Genomic DNA, 15,846 nt, shown 5'->3' with positions numbered 1-15,846 from the left:
ATAAATGTGTTTTGGTGACAATATTACCTGCTTTATTGTGGGTAGAAATTGGTTATTGAAGATTTTCTATAGCATCAGTGAGAAAATGCTTGTGTCCAAGTGTCCAATGGTTTATAATGACCAAAAATTTGGTTCACTTTATAAGAAGAAAAATGTATGGCCTAAAAAATGAGTAAAAGTCCTCATGGATTTTTAACCTAGCAGTCAATGGAAATCAGAATCATTTGAAATATAGTAATATTATCTGTTATAACTTGTCAAATATTAGTCAAATTGTTTTAAAATAATTTTGATTTATATAAACTTATAAGACAATATAACTTCATTTTGGTAATAGTAACATAAACAATCTAGAAGGATCTAGTTGTTGCAGACTTAGCCAATTCAGCATTTGCAGAAAGTTTAGATAAGGAAGGCTTAAGCTTACTTTTCCCTTACCTATAAATAAAATTTTGTGAAAGAACAAAATTAATAAAATAATAGAAAAAGTTTATTATGGTTAACAATATACTTTGGAAACATTTCTTTATAATATAATAACAATGCTAATTATAATTAATTAGAGAATTAACTAGAGAAACTGATTATAAGAATTAAGTATCAGCCACTATTAATGAACTAGAACTAGAATTAGGTGTGTAATTTGAGGTTCTTATTTTTATTTATTTATTTATTTATTTTTTTTTGTGAGACGGAGTCTCGCTCTGTCGCCCAGGCTGTAGTGCAGTGGCGTGATCTTGGCTCACTGCAAGCTCCGCCTCTCGGGCTGGAGTTCTTATTTTTAACCCTTAATCCGTTAATTCTCAGAAATTATTGGTTGTGCTTATATAAGATTTTGATAAAGCATGACATAGAAATGTGTGTTTTGTAAAGAAGAGTAACGTTTTTCCATTTTATAGCAAAATAAAATGAGATAGCGATTACATGACCTAAAAAGGTAAAAAAAAAAAAAAAAAAAAGGAAGTCACTGTCAGAATAGAAATGAGAATTAAGAGAATAGTATTTCCTTGGTGCTCATTATTTCAGTAAATATAATGGAAGGCATATCAGGGATTTAGACATGCAAAGAAGAGTAAAAGTGGTCCCTGCCTATGAACAAACAGCTCACTACATCAGGGGAGGCAGGTATCCTACTCAATAGCGAGAAAGATGACAGGTACATAAACATCTTCCATACAAAGTGGAAAGTTGTACATGGAATTTGAGCGCTCCAGATGCACTACTGCGAAAGTCTGGCAACAATATCCTGCCTTATTTTCCAGAGTTAGTAGAAAGTGTCATATAACATATGTTTTCATAATGTCAGACAGGAAGGGAACTCAGTCTTGGCAGTAGAGGGAAAGCTAGAGGGGGCCGGTGCATGCATGGATGGGGTAGGATGGGGGCCCTGTCCATCTAAACAGCTGGAGGGCAATGAAGACACTGAGGAAGTTGAAGAAATAGAGTGAGTGGCAAGATCCAGAGAAATTCTCAAAGAAGTAAGCTGTGTTAACAGGAGCTTGCATGTCAGTTTCACGGAGTGGTCAGTTTTCAGGGTGTCATTAGTCACTATGCTGTGACTAATACTGCCTCCAAGAGAGAGGCAGCATCTTCTTCAGTCCAGTAGTTCCCTGAGTTGACTTGCGAGGTAGCAATCCTGCCTCAGGCAGATTAGAGACTCCTTTAAGAGTCAAATGGGTGTCAGCTCTTCTGCATCTGTTTAGCCAATCTAACCAATTTTGTTGGTAGTAAATTGGTTATTGAAGATTTTAAATAGCATTTATGAGAAAAAGCTTGTGTCCAAGAGTTTATAATGGCAGAACATTTTAGTTCAGTTTATGGAAAGAAAGATTTATTGCTTAAAAAATAATTAAAAGTCCTCAGGGATTTTAACCTACTAATCAAAGGAAATAAGAGCAATTTCAAATATAGTAATATTATCTGGAATAACTTTTCAAATGTTGGCCGAATTGTTTTAAAATATATAATTTAATATCATTTCCTTAGATCATTCTGCAGAATCAGAACCAGAACTCTGCAGTAAGGCATTTACCTGGGAGCCATGAGAGTATAATGTATGTAACTATAAAGTAGTGGGCTGGTTCTGCAAGCCCCACAGCAGAAGAAACTCCATTACTCTATACAGAATGAAATAAAACACACATGCTACATCATCGTGTAGAAAAAGGCTGATGTTACCGCTTAATTTGCAGACATGGAATTTCCAGGTTTTAATTTAAAACAAAACATTATTTTAACTCACAAAAAGAGAAGCATAATTATTTGATTAGGTGACTTTATCTTTATTAGAAAATAATGCTAGTGTTAAATAATTCTTTTTTACCTTTATCTTTTATTGAGCATTGTAATCAGCTTTTTATCAAAGTTTAATTTATTTTAATGATCAAAACCTTAGTATAAATCTAAAAATTGCCAAAAATAGTCAATAGTTTTGAAACCAATCTAAATAAAGTGTCTTCAAATTAGAGGAGCAGGGTGGGTGTTATCTCTTTCGTCCCATTAGGAGTGTATCAGAAAGATAAGTGTAATTGAAATAGAATTCCATATTTTGTCATGTTTTCTCACCTAGCCCTACAAGACACAATAATAGTTCTTATTTGGTAACTGTAATATGCCAATACTCACATTTTCAATATTTTTGTCTTAATTGATAAAAACAATAAATATAATAATAGAATTTATTACAATCATGCAAAATTCAGGAATTCTTGATTTAAAAAATTCTTCACACTGAGAGAACTTACTTTATAGTAGTATGAAATAACCTCATTAAATCCTCATTGAGTTCCACACAGTGTTTCTCCTTTGCCTTCTGATTTCCAAATCTACTCTCCCCCTTCCTGCACTAATCTCACCTTCAGCAGTTGGCCTCATTGTTCCACTTCACTGAGAAAATGAAGAACATCTGGAAAGATCTACCTCCTTTATCTGCAGCACCACGGAACACTTGAATCCACAGTGTGCTCCTTATTCTTTCTTCAGTAGTGAAGGGACCAGATATGCTTCCTTTTTTTCCAATGTCATTGACTCCAGCTGTGGTCTTGGATCCAGCACATAAAGACTCAGTGTGGTTCTAAGATGTAGTGGGTACATTCTCACTGATGAGGAAGCACTAATTTTAACTCTTGAATCATCCTACTGTGATATGGTTTGGCTGTGTCCTTACCCAAATCTCATCTTGAATTGTAATCCCCATAATCTCCACGTGTCAAAGGAGGGTGGGAAGTGATTGGATCACGGGGATGGTTTCCCTCATGCTGTTCTTGTCATAGTGAGTAAGTTCTAACGAGATCTGATGGCTTTATAAGTGTTTGACAGTTCCTCCTTCACGAATGCTCCTCTCTCTTGCCCGCCATCATGTAAGATGTGCCTCTTCCCCTTCTGCCAGGATTGTACATTTCCTGAGGCCTCCCCAGCCATGCAGAACTGTGAGTCAATCAAACCTCTTCCTTTATAAATTACTCAGTCTCGGGTATTTCTTTATAGCAGTGTGAGAATGGACTAATACATGCTGCTAGGTCAAGACTACTATAAAAATGTTGATTGGGTTATCATACACATAAAATATAAAATCAAAGCTATCAGTATTAGAAGAAATATACACACATATAGTAAATCCATCCCTGCACAATACCATTTAAGACTATTTCTCAAAGTGTGGCTTTTAAATCATCGACATCAGAATCACCTAGTGTGCTTGTTAAAAAGAACATCTCTGGGCTCTATACCAGATTTATTGAATCAGAATCTTTGGATGTGGGACTTACAAGCTCTGCATGTGATTAGTATGGAAAATAAAGTTTGAGAATTCACTTAATATGATGGTACAGACAGTATTATCTACAAGTGTGATGAGGCTGAAGCCTAAGGAGAGGAAAGTGTACATAAGAGAAGGAAGAATGCCTGTCCAGGCAGGGACAAAAAGAATATACAGAGAGCAGATGGCATGATGGTGAGGATTAGAGTTCCACCTATCAGGTAGGCTATGCTCCTCATATTACTGTATCGCCTCATGATTATTCTCACTGGAATGGCTAAAACCTTCAAGTAAGCCACCTCAAAATGAAAGCTTCTCTGTGGATAGCCTTCACATTGAAATTAAATTACATGATGCCAATATTATTTCTCTCCTTTTGCCTCTCGAGCAAGATAAGTGAGTCAAATAGAGCAAGTCAGCACCCAGTACTTTCTTGTTTTATTCTCTTCCTGTTCTATGATTTGGGTCTGATGGGAGAAGGGAGAAACGAATACAAGATAATTGATATTTTAAGATCCCCATGCTTCTATGACTATTTTCTTTCCTTTTTCTAGGAGCCTATTTCTACCAGCTTAGGGGCCTTAACTCTTTACTGGAGAAGAGCTAAGGAAGCAATTAGTGAACTGAAATTTTATTAATTCACAATACATTTTTGTTATTACTTTTATCTCCTCCTTCTCCATGATGTTCCAAATCTTTTTTTATTGGCCTTTGGCTTTTATCCTCAAACATTGTAAGACCCTTCATCGTGATAAACTTTGTTTCTTTCTTTTTCTTATCCAATTAATTATTGTCTTATTTTCTCCTTTTTTAAGCCAGATTTCTCAAATGACTAGTATATATCTGCTAGTTGATTCATTTTCTTGTGACCCACTTTATTTCTAGCTCTCCATTTTAATGACACCACTCTCTTAACTATCACCAGAGGTTTCTCTGCTTTTTCAAAAGACTTTCACTCTTTTTCATGTTGATTAAAAGCCATGAAAGATAATATAGTTTAATATCTATCACCTGCAAATCCTCCTAGCCAAATTGCTAATGAATCACAAATTTTAGTGAGATAATCATTTAATAAAAATCCATGGCTTTAAATGATAAAAAGAAAAAGAAAGAACACACACACACACACACACACACACACAAACACACAAAATCCATGGCTTTGCAGATCTTAGATGTACATGGCTATATTTCAACACCATTTGATTATGCCTACTGTTGCATTTGCAGCTTAATTTGTTATTTGGTATAATATAGGGTAAGAAAGAAAACCATGGTATGGCATGGTTTAAATATAAATCATATCACATCTAGCTGTCTTTTCACAGATTTCGACCTTTGTATAATTTATAATATCGTATAAATGTATTAGTAAAGACTATGCCATTCAATGATTGTACCACTCATGTATAAGTCAAATTTTGTGCATCTGATCATAGAATATTTTAACTGATGAAGAAAATCTCTACTTACAAGTTGGCAATATAATAAATTTTTTCTTTGTACTATTTCAATTTTTAAATAATTAAGTATAAAATTTAATAGTAACATTAAATAAAATATTGAAATAAATTATTGAATAAGTAACAAGAAACACAGAATAAAGAATAACATATTTCAGCTCTCTGGGAACTTCAACTTAATATTCACATTTCTCGAAAATAGGGCTTACTTTGTATTTATAACAAAATATAAGAAATCAAAAATCTTACTTATTCCCTGATCTTACACATATATTGATTGAAACTCTTGAATCAAATACACTATACTAATGAACTATGTTTATAGGGTGATGTTAAAATTTATTGAAGACTATTTGCAGCAGGCTGACATTTAAACAGTCAGCCTAAATAGGTTTTCTCTTTGTTAGTATATCAACTTGCTGCAGGCATGCTCTAGGCCTAGATGTCTGCTCGAACCCACAGGGAACTGAACTTAGCGGCTCATGCCACACAGCATGGTAGCAAAAAAAAAAAAAATCGTCTTTTTGTAGTAGGACAGTAATACTTACATCTGAAACCTTCTTTAAATAACTCTGTGTTTCACTGCATATTTCTGGTGAAAGCCACATTTTCCATAACTTCTTTGATTCACTTAAGACCTTTTCTGTCCTCTTAACCTTAAAATGCCAGTATGCTTCCCACAGAGAATGCTAGCATGGTTCTCCAAAAACACACTTAATTAGTGGAGTCAAAATGTAGCAGCTTGCTGCCAAGTGACACTCTGTTTAGTGAGGCTGTACTCATGTAATGTGTGGGCTGATTTTAGCATGAAATTTAGCTTTGTAATGCATGGGGACAGATGTATGAGTGGCATGCAATAATTTGGGATCCAAGTCCTGTATGCCCTTAAATACTTTTCACTGAGCTTCTATTATACTTGCACAGGTTAATTTACCATATTAGTACTCATTATCTTGAGTAATTTTGACATTAAAAAGAGATGAAAGGATTGAGATTTGGAGTAGGGATATCTTCTTTATGTATCTCTATGTATTTTAGTGTGGAGACATAAAGAGAACAACTTCTGGAACTGTGTCAGCTCCTCTGTCAATTCTCTCATTTTATCTAATTACAACTTATTCTTAGATGTCCCTGGCACCACATAATTTTGTGTATTTCTAAAGTCATGGCAATTAACACATTTTACAACAACTATCCTTTCATTGACTGTCTTGACATAATCCAAATAATCAGTAAGTGAATTAAAATAAAATGTTCTGGAATGGAAAGGCATAGTAAAATGATTGTAGGTTAACACTGATTTCATTAAAATAAACAGTTGAGACTCAGCCAGAAACTATGACTAGAGAAAAACAATATGAATATAACATATATTGAACATGATAAGGTAACAGGACTGGAATATGGTTGTGGATAGGTAGGAGAAAATGTAAGGCTCTCTATTTCACACTTTTGACAGCACATAATCAATCTGCACTTTAAAAAATAGAAACGTAGTTAAGACTAAAACAAAAGCAACTATAATGACTTTGGCCTCTTAGTATTATTTACAGTTTTCTTTCCTTAATATTAGAGGACTCTTGTGGGAAATATATTTTGTTGGAATTTATTTGAAGTTCATCAATTGCTTAACCTTTTGTTCCAGTTTCCTTTTCTTCTAATAAATTCAGTAGAATAATTATTTATTTTATGTATAAAAATAGCATTATTTTTTAACTCACTTTTGCAAAATTATTTCCATCCTACCATCTATATCTGTCTGTATCTATATCTATATCACCTATAAATCTTCCATTATATTTGTACAGATTGGTTTATCAGGTTAATAATGCTGAATAATTTAGATGTTACAAAGAGATGGAAGGACTGAAATATAGCATAAGAATATGTTTATATCTACATGTGTAAGTATGAGAGAGACAGAGGGAGGGAGATAGGTGAAATAATGTTCATCAAATATTAGCACTGGTTATTTTTGGATAATAACCCTATTGTAACCCAAGAAACTTACATGGTTTCTCACACCTAGTAAGCATCCAGTAAAGATCTGATGTATGCGTGACAAGAAAGGAAAACTGCATAGAAATACAGCGTGAAGAAGTGGAAGCTCTCAGAATAAAATTCTGATAAGGGAGTGCTGAAAGAGGGGGTTGCCAGAAGACATGGGAATTTGAAGGAAACAGTAATGATAAATTATAAAAAAAGATGATTTACAGTCACATAAATTTGGGATTTAAAAGATAATGAGAGATGTTTCTATCAATAAAAAAGCATGTTAAATTTCATACTTGTAAGATTTGTTCAATAGCATTACTCAAGGCAGAGATCACCAATTACTTTTCTTCATTGTTTGGGAAAAAATAACCTATATTCTGAAAGCCGTATACCAGAAAGAGAAGGAGTGGAATACAGTCACAAAAAATGCCGAAGGACAATGTCAGCCACCCTTGAGTCCCAGCTTCTGCCACATCTTCTCTGCTAAGGCTGATAACTGTAAGACAGAAAACTCCTAATTTAGAAAACACAGGTATCTCCATGGACAAATGAAAAGCAAGGACTTGATCTTTAATATAATTGAGCGGCTCAGTGGAAATAGAACTGAATTGGGAGTCAGAGGACAGTTCCACTCTGGAATAATAACTTCTCTCGGCTTCAGTTTGCTCATCTGTAGAATGAAGATACTAATACCAGCCCTGCGTACTTCAGAGGGTTGCAGCAGAGAACAAATTGGATAAAGTAAGTGAACATGCCCTGTAAACTGTGAAGCACTACACAAGGCAAACTTATCACTATTTAAGGTCATCCTAGATGCTCCACAGCAGGGAGAAAGTGAGAGGGAAAAAGCAGCTTTTCCATCCATTAACACCTTGTCTCTGGGAGACCCTCAGAGAGCTTGTGTAAAGACAGTGATAGAAAGTTAATCACCCTGTGTTAAGCAGACATTCATTTTAAGGAAATAGCTTTTACTGCTCTGTCTCATTCCAGCAGATATATGTCAAGTTGCTGTGGCTTTCTGACTGCCCTTTCTCAGAATGCTCTACTGGATCTCTTTTCGGTTGCATACATTGCAGGGTTATTGTTTCAGGCTCTTCTTCCCAAACCTGTTTTGCTTTGATGATTTCATTGATTCCCTGGCCTTACGGAGCTCCAAATCAACATTTCCTACTATCCATCGCATACCTAAGTCTGGAAGTTGCACAGGCCCCTCCAATCCAGCATGTCCAAAGTGGAATTCACTGTCTTCCCTGCTACGCTTACTTCTCCTGGGTTTTACGTTGCTATTTACTTAGTGTCCCTATTTAGAAAGTACAGAGCCAGGGATATGGTGGGTGTTTTTGCACTGCACAACTCTGAAGGGTGTCATTCATACGATGGCATCTCAGAATGGAGCCAATGCTATGCGGAGCATAACCTGCAGAGCTGAGCATTGCAACCCTCCCAAAAGCTCCACCACTTGCTCCCCTATCTCAATGGTTGTTCATTCCTTGATTTCCTACAATAGAGAAGAGTCTGTGGACAATTCACAATTTATCAGAAACACTCGCTTTAATACCCACGACACTTTATAATGTTTCTCCCTTTACTTGATGAGTACGGGGACAATATTCTGAGCATGGATTGTTATGTATGAATATTGTAACACAGGATGGATTTCTGTATTCATTTTAAGTGCACATTTTAACACTGCATACAAACGAGTGTTGTGTGTGTATTTAGTAAGGCATCTCCAAAGATAGCCCCCAATGGTGTCCTTTTCCCATATGCTCATGCTAATCCTGATGTCATGAGATGAAGCTTATTTCCTTTCCCCTTAATCTGCACTGGCCTTGTGACTAGTCTTGACCAATGACATGGAGCTAAGAGAGATGCAACTGAAGATTTGCTAAGTGCTTGCACACTGGAATTTATCCTTTGAAACACTCCTTCTTGGAACCTACATGTCATGCTTTAAGAAAGCCACAAGGAGGAGAAAAAAGGAATATTGGTTAATAGACCCAGTGGAGATACCAGCTGAGAGCTGATACCAACTTGCCAGGCATATGAATGAACCATCTTGGACATTCTATCCCAGTCAAGTACCCAAATGACTGTAGACCCAGCCATCATCACAGGAGCAGAACTGCTCAGCTGAGTCAAGTCATCACAAAAAGTCATTAGAAATAATAAATGCTTTTTAAAGTTACCACGTTTGGCATGGTTGATAGATAAATAAAAATTTGTGTGTGTGTCTCTGTTTGTCTGTGTGTGTGTGTGTGTGTGTGTGTGTGTGTGTGTGTATCTTGACTCTTAGGAGTCTAAAATAAAGACAGATAAGATCACTAGCTAAAAGTGACATGTACACTTTTGGTTGAAATGGTTTTCAAAATAATTCTCTGCAATATTCAGCAAAACTACCTGTTAAGGCAGTGGGAGAAATAACAGAAAAGTGGAAAGGAAGGCCACAGAGATGAGTCAAACAGGCCCTTTGCCTGGGTGGAGAATAGGTCTCTTAAGCCGGGCTTCTGCCTATCCTTTTATGGGTTATGCCTATGTCCAACTGAGTAGATAAAACTTCAAGTGAGGAATAGAATCCATGACTGAGAAGCTTCAAACATTTATTCCACTTTGAAATTTCATAAGTAGACCACCTACTATCTGCTCACTTGTGTATAAGACCAGAAAACTTGCTGAGCTCTAGCTTATCATCTACATGGCTAGTGCCATCATCAACTCTATAGGGGCTATGAGCCAGCCAGCAGAGAAAAGTCTGTCTTTCTCCTCCCCAGTCTTCATCTTAAGTGGAGCCTCCAGGTTCTACATAAATAGCCTAGAGACAAGATATTCTGTATTTGAATAAACTTGAATAATTTTTAGTTGGTATTTTGAAATCCAAGTCCAGCACAATGCCCACGTCCACTTTCACTATTTTAGTTCATATCCTCATCATCTTTGAGATCAAGCCACTGCACTAGTTTCCAAAATAGTCACCCTGTCTATGGTTCCTATTTTATTCCGTCAATAATCCATAATGCTATCAGTGATATTTCTAAAACACAAGTCTGTCACCTCACTGCCCATTTAGAAAACTTACTAGTGAAATTCTCAGCATACAGAATGGTGTAATTGTCAAGAGCACTGGAAGATCTTCGATGTTAAGCTAAAGGGTTTGAGTTTCATGCAGCAGGCAATAGAGAATCAAAGTAGTATTTTGAAAATGTCCTTTCAATCCTTTCAGTATCAGATTTATGAACTGCTTTGATTTTAGCCAGGTCTATCAGTCTGTTAGTTTTGTTTTATAGAGATCAAAATAATTTTCTGCAGGCTTCTATTTTTATACTTTTCCAGCTCTCTTCTGCACATTTTCTCTTTCTCCAATTCACATTCATTCACATGCTTCCCCAACTCAGCCCTCCCTATGCCTGTCTTTCCTTGAGTCTATAATTTTAAACTTACATATGGATAAAATAGCTTTCTGCTTCTCTCTCTTCAATTTCTATCATCTACAGAATGTGGAACCAGTCCCAATGGATTACATGCATTTCTCCCTTTCTGCAAACTTCTCCCCAAACAGACATCAGCACCTCTGTTAGTATATGTTGACATTGTGTGGAGGAATATGTCTTCTTATAGCTAGGCCACTTTAAGTGGTCCCTCTGGCACTAGGACTAACTCTCTGTGGGTAGTTGATCATGTTTCAATTTAAACTGCCTGGCAAAGTCCCTTCACTTTTCACAAACACAATTGCAATGGCTGTTCCTGGAAGCTAGCAGTCCTTGCCACTTTTGTCACTGGCAGATAAGGGTGGTAATTAAAATCATTCCACAGCCATCCGCTGAAGTCTCCTCAATTTGTGGCAGACTGGCTGAGTAAGAAGATGAAACATTAGGAGGCACTTCTTTTCTTGATTCCACGTAACTCCTGCTAAAGAGCTAGTCAATGGTCTTGCATTGCCAGGAAGTTGGGGTGTCAGCTCAGAAGGGACTTGATGTTTCAGTTCCTCATTTTAGACATATCCTCAGTTCAAGGCTCTCTGCCTTACTGATTAGATGGTCTTCTGCAAATTACTAAATCTTAATGAGCCTCATTATTCCTATCTGTAAAAGAGTTATAATAGGATCTGCTGAGAATTAGAGATTATCAGTCTATTTATGTGTGTGTGTGTGTGTGTGTGTGTGTGTACATCACTGGATATAGCACACAATAAATAGCAGCTGTTATTGTTAGATGATTCTATAAACAACCCCTTTGCCTGTTGCAAGTCTGTCTGGGAATACTGGGAACTCTATCTCTCCTCTCCATTTTCAAGTTTTTAATTTTTAATATCAGCAAGCCATTCTTTCTGGTAAGGCTGAAAATTGTCTCTGAACATTTGGAGTGCTTCAAGTAGCTGAACATAGGAAACTCATGTCAAAAATTATATCTTGGGACACCCCATGGAACAAGAAGCAGTCCTCAAAGATATAAGGCTATGAGGATTTCAGATAACCCATTTCCCAGTAATTATATTACTGCCTCCTGAAAATTTTGTTACACCATGTATGGAAAATCAGATCACAGGCCTCACAAAGAGTGAAAGTCTGAAAGCCTCATACTCTTTTTTTTTTTTTTTTTTTTATGAAAACACTGAGATTTATTTCACCAGTCTTTCATCTTCTAGAAAGTCTCCTGACTGGCAAAATGTCATGTTTAAATCTGTCCTCATTTTGCATTGTGACTAAGTGCAAACTTTCCAAAGTATAATTTTCATCCATGTTGGCAGCCTCAGATAATACCCTGTATTAGCTGTCTCAGGTAGGAACCGCCAATGCTGCCTAGGTAGCATTTCCAACATATGGAATTATCTGGGTACATACCACATACAGGGGTAGTGATGGTTAATATGCCAACTACAGTTTCTACTGCATCATAAGAAATGTATGCTTGGCTATGTCATTTGTTCACCTTTAAATGTCTTTCTGGGTTCATTCTGAGCACAGCGGCTATTATACAGAATAAAACAGTCTTGGAGGTTTTATTTTCCCTCTACGAATGCCCAGAGGCAATAGTTCAGTTAAGAAACAAATTAAATTTTGTGAAAGAGAAACAGTAATATGTTTGAAATATCCAGAGCTGTTCCCCTTCGGCTGCATTTAAAAATGACTAAACTGATTTAATTCACATTGTGATGTCAATTGTCAGATTGGAATAAGATCTTGTGGACCTATCTTTAATGACTAAAAATAGTATGGCAATAAAAATTCTACTGAAAAAGCTGCCCTGTTCCCACTGATAGTATCTTAACAAATCATTACATATAAAAAGTGCTTGCCACATGGTTTTTAAATATTGTGCACTAAAATCCTACTTTATACCAGAAACATGTCAAGTGTTTGGCAGAATCTGATTTTATCCTTGAATACATAAAAAGCAAATTTAGTTGATAGTCTATTGACTTAACCAGAACTTGTTGATTTAAAAATATTTATATAGTATAATAAAATGTAAGGAGACTTAATAAATGCATATTTTCCCTATTTGGTATCCCCATTAATTTCTCTTCTGTTCTTTTGGTGATGAAATCATAAAATAATCAGCAGTTATACTGCGTAGCTCTATTTCTTCTCTAGCTCTGCAGCACTGATGAATGGAAGAAAATTTTGACAGTTTTTTTTAGATCTCATTATCTTTTCCTTTTATGAACGACGGTGGTACCAGAATATCCACACCATTCTCTTTTCTATCATCCTCTGACTGTAAAATAAAATTATAGAACATTTTAGTAAACCTCCGAAATGAAGAAGATTTATTTTAAGATAAGTTTATTTAACATGAGAGAATTTTTCAAAATAGAAATTCAACTTCAGGTTATTCCTCCAATTTACTGTTTTTTTCTTCTAAATATTTTCTATTTTGCTTAATAGTAATGAATCAGCAACATAATTAAAAAATCTCCACTAAAGTAATGTCACTGATATTGATATTATATCATACATAACAAATATTATTTTACTGTGACAATATTTTCTTGATTCTTAGTCTGAATAAATACTTTTGGAAACTGCTCAGGTTTCAAGTAGAAACTATGGAATTACCCAAGCCTGGAAATCATTTTCACTTTATGAGTTAGAGCAGAAGCCAGGATAACTTGTTAGCTTGTCAGTAGTGTAAAGTCTCAGATCTATCACAGTTCTTGACAATTTGGCAATGCAGCTGGAACGGTGAGTGGTAGGGCTTTCTGGATGAGGAAGGATGAAGGTCTCACAAGTTGATTAATAGAATTTGGAAAAAAATCCATAGGTATCAATAACAAAGATGTTGACTAAACTGTATGTCAACCAGGTTATACAAGGTTCTCCACTTTATTGCCTGTTAATGAGAAGAAATTGGGGTGGTGGTTGCTGACCAAAGAATAGGAAATAGGATCAAAGACAGCTGCCCATATAGTGCCCTAGTTGTTAACTGTGTTTCGCACAGGAGACTTCCTTGACAATTTGGATGTTCGTAGGCCCAACTGTTAAAAGTATTATGAAGATTCATTCTGTGTAGGCAGAAGTTTTTCCCTATCAGAAAACAGTTCCAGAATCACATACCCTCGCTGAGTGAGAAAGGCGAGAAATGTGTGACTTCTGAAACCAAATCAATTTTAAGAACTTAGTCTGATTTGCTTGGAAAATGAGAGAAGCATGCAATTCTTGTTAAAGGTGAATGTCAACAGCAAGGCCATCTAAAGGCTCAGCTTCTCCTGCAATCTATCATGACAAATCTGGATCCATTCAGAGAAGACAATAAAATATCTAAGAATATTTTTGCAGTGAATATTGGCTGCTCTATGGAAGCTTTGTCCCTCTTGGATAGATGTCCCTGAGACAGGCAAGTTCCAATTGGAAACCATAGATGAGGCATTGACTAGTTGTCAGGCTCTTACTGCCCTGGATTTGGCTTGTAATGCAGATGCAGGTGTCCCATGGGGAATGAGAAACTGACCCAAAGAAGTCTACAAGTCTAGTGGCTGCATAGATTGAAATGAAAAGTGAGAGCAATGCCTTGTTTTCATGGCATAGAACCCCTTTCTCCCTGCAACCTCTCTCCCCACTCCATATCCCCTCCACCCCATGCTACCCCAATTTCAGCTGCTTTAAGAAGAAAGATGTTTAGGGGCAGGGCTGAGGCCAGCTTGTCGTCAAGGGGAACTGAAGGTTATACACACACGTCTGAGTATGCTGGAGAGGCAAGGGAATCAAAAGTTTGAGGCTTTGTTGGATATGGGGCCCACCAGCCCATCTGGTCCTGCTTAGGAGAGGGGACATCCAAATTCAACTATGGGGTTTCGATGGAATTCACCATAGAAAGGGAAGCTAAAGTGGTGCTGTGAGTCAGTTTCTTTGGGAAAATTTAATATACTATTTTTGTGGCTTCCACACAGAATATATAATTGGTATTGTATGCCTGTACTAGGAATGTTCATAAATATCATAAGGGATCTCCCAATTCAGAAGAGCCACAAATAGAGAGGTGTTAGTACCTTTAGTGTCTCACAAACCTAATGACCCCTTGAGCTAAATGACTGTGACTGATGATTTTTACCAATTGGATCCTCTGGCAAAAGGAGACAGCCTTCACCCAGAGGCACCCCTAAGGGGTTTGGAGCTCTTTGTCTCTTAGATGCAGATACCAGGTACATGCTCTTATAAATTACTGTATTCTTGTTGAAACTGAATGTCTGAGGCATAGAAGCCTTGTGGCTGGCCTAATGTCTCTATTTTGGGGTAAGTCAACTTGGACTCAATTGTGTTAAAAGGTGGAAAAGACAAGCAAGCCTCAATTGTTAGATAGAAATGTTTATTCAAGAACGTAGATGGCCTGAACCCAGCAGCATCTCAGCTTTAGGTAAAAAGGAGGCACTCTATTGCCTGAACCACATCGCTGGCTCAGCAGTTCCCATAAATGCCTAAGCCTGCTTCAATAATAGTTCAGCTGGGCTGAAACCCAGTGATGTCACCTGGACTGCTGCAGCTGTACATATGAAGTGCCAGTCATGCAAAATAAAAAATGAATGTGGCCACTTGGCTCAGTGGGAAGAACTCAAGGCTGTTCTCATAGTCTTGGCCAATATTCGCCTTGATAAATCTTGTTATAGTTTTACTGATTCTTGGGTGATTTCCATTGGCCTAGCTTTTTGGTTTGACACTTGGAAAACTACAGACTGGAAGAGTAATGTTATCCATCTTTGAGACCATAAATAGGGTAAACAAATTGTGGCTATTGATTGAAGTCTCTGAGTCGCTCACTGATGTCAGTGACTAACAATGGAGAAAAGACCATTCTCTGATGAGACTTACTGGAATCAAAGTCTGATCAAACCTGTACCTCCTGGATGGCTACCATTGCTCCCTAGAGGCATCATTATACTGGCCGTGGCAACACATCTGCCATCTTATACCGAGCACAAAATAAAAAGCCTCAAGTATCTCCAGCTGAAGATTATGTACCCCACAGATGATTGTGGAGATATTTCAAAGATAAGGCTACCCTTGATTTCTTGTGAGATCTTCCTGGAGGAATAACTGACTTGTTATTTATGCACATTCTGTTTTCAATTAGTAATAATCGTGCTTCAGATAAACCTCACTGGCTATGATACTGCCACTGCGCAAAGCTATTTATGCA

The 15,846-nt window shown here is 36.7% G+C and overlaps 2 protein-coding genes and 1 pseudogene across 19 annotated transcripts in view; 1 reads left to right on the top strand and 2 right to left on the bottom strand.

Annotated features, from left to right (window-relative positions):
- Window positions 1-15,846, top strand: part of LOC134736030 (BEN domain-containing protein 2-like) — an 816,235-nt gene that overhangs the window by 124,339 nt on the left and 676,050 nt on the right. The window lies entirely within an intron of this gene.
- Window positions 1-15,846, bottom strand: part of GRIA4 (glutamate ionotropic receptor AMPA type subunit 4) — a 380,575-nt gene that overhangs the window by 140,366 nt on the left and 224,363 nt on the right. The gene's annotated exons all lie outside the window — the stretch shown is intronic.
- On the bottom strand, window positions 15,646-15,837 carry LOC129480032 (uncharacterized; annotated as a pseudogene).

This window comes from Symphalangus syndactylus, chromosome 3, assembly GCF_028878055.3.
Source record: "Symphalangus syndactylus isolate Jambi chromosome 3, NHGRI_mSymSyn1-v2.1_pri, whole genome shotgun sequence".
Taxonomy (NCBI): domain Eukaryota; kingdom Metazoa; phylum Chordata; class Mammalia; order Primates; family Hylobatidae; genus Symphalangus; species Symphalangus syndactylus.
This window is presented reverse-complemented; position numbering and strand designations above follow the sequence as displayed.